Source organism: Hippocampus comes, unplaced genomic scaffold (assembly GCF_001891065.2).
Source record: "Hippocampus comes isolate QL1 unplaced genomic scaffold, H_comes_QL1_v1.1 C16913838, whole genome shotgun sequence".
NCBI lineage: Eukaryota > Metazoa > Chordata > Actinopteri > Syngnathiformes > Syngnathidae > Hippocampus > Hippocampus comes.
The window spans coordinates 1-1,198 of record NW_017840975.1 but is presented as its reverse complement, the minus strand read 5'-3'; the positions used below and the strand labels follow the sequence as shown (position 1 = coordinate 1,198).

The 1,198-nt window shown below is 46.8% G+C and overlaps 1 long non-coding RNA gene across 1 annotated transcript; it reads right to left on the bottom strand.

Annotated features, from left to right (window-relative positions):
• Positions 1-165: 165 nt before the first annotated feature.
• Positions 166-1,170, bottom strand: LOC109509486 (uncharacterized). The gene is made up of 3 exons (XR_002166957.1): positions 1,033-1,170; positions 248-949; positions 166-180 (listed from the first exon to the last, which is right to left on the bottom strand). It is a non-coding gene; the product is annotated as an uncharacterized LOC109509486 (long non-coding RNA).
• Positions 1,171-1,198: the final 28 nt, after the last annotated feature.

Sequence of the window (1,198 nt, the reverse complement as noted above, 5' to 3'; positions counted from 1 at the left end):
GGTGTTTGGCCTCAAGCCCCGAGACGGCAGCTGCCGTAAACAAACAAGCACTGAAAAGCAGCTGGCCCAACCGCAGTGCTCTCCTTAAAGAGAGCCGGGTCACTTCATTGTATTCCTCCAGATGACTTTGTTTAACTGCACTTTGGCAATGGACCAAGCTAGTTAACAAAGCCGCCAGTCCTGTCGAGAAAAAGTGAGATAAACGATAGAGCCAACAAAAGTGTCGGCCGAATACCTTTGTACACACCGGGGAGTCTCTCGGCTGGTTTTGGGAATGGCTGCGGTGTCCTCCCAGTGGAACTACCAAGAAGTGCTGGGCCCTTAACTTCCAATCCTAGAACATTCCGGAGGCACTGATACATCTTTCAGTTGGATCAGCTCAAGGTGGGATCGTTTTCTCACCCAACCGCCAAAGTTCTTGAGGAATCCGATCGACTAGTTTGATGTCTGGAGTTTGCACCGGACCGGGTGAACTGAACCAAGGAGGAAAGTGCACTAAATGGAGCATGCGTGAAACCCCCTCGAGCTTTAAGTCGGTTGGACTATTTCTGCCACGCGGTGGGAGAATAGAAATTCACATCAGACCGGATTAAAAAAAGCTTACACGACGGAATGAAGAAAGTTATGGTTTTAATCTTGTGGTTTTCAAACAATACGCGTGTGTAGTTTCCAAACCGACATGAAAGGGACTTCCTGTAACTGACCGCAGCTTCATGCCGCTTGTTGTTTAAATGTTTTTTAGTTTTTTTATGTGCATTTTCTGTTTTGCATGCAAGTAAAATTATACGGACCTGTATTCGGCCCAGAAAAAGTAACCATACGAACCACATGGTTGTCAATATCAAAGGGTAGCGGCAAATTTGCCATTTCTCTCGGACGCGTCTACAAATTCTCAAATTCACAGTCGAAGTCGGTCATCCTGCACAAGATGTACTTCCACTGGCGATCCCTGAGGGCAAATATCAAGACAACACTGTCAAGTCCGGCAGAAGATGAAACCAAGAAGTTCAGAGGGCCCGTTGGAACACAGACCTTAGCACTCCGTTAAAGGTGGTCTGAGCTCCTCGGATGAAGTAGCCGTAGCTTGGAACCACTAGCTCGCCTTCCTCTTGGTGGTATTCAGGAATGTCAGTGGTTTTCCTGCAGCGAAAAGCAACAAAATTCAATCCTGGAGCCTGTAAATATGTACCTTTTTTTT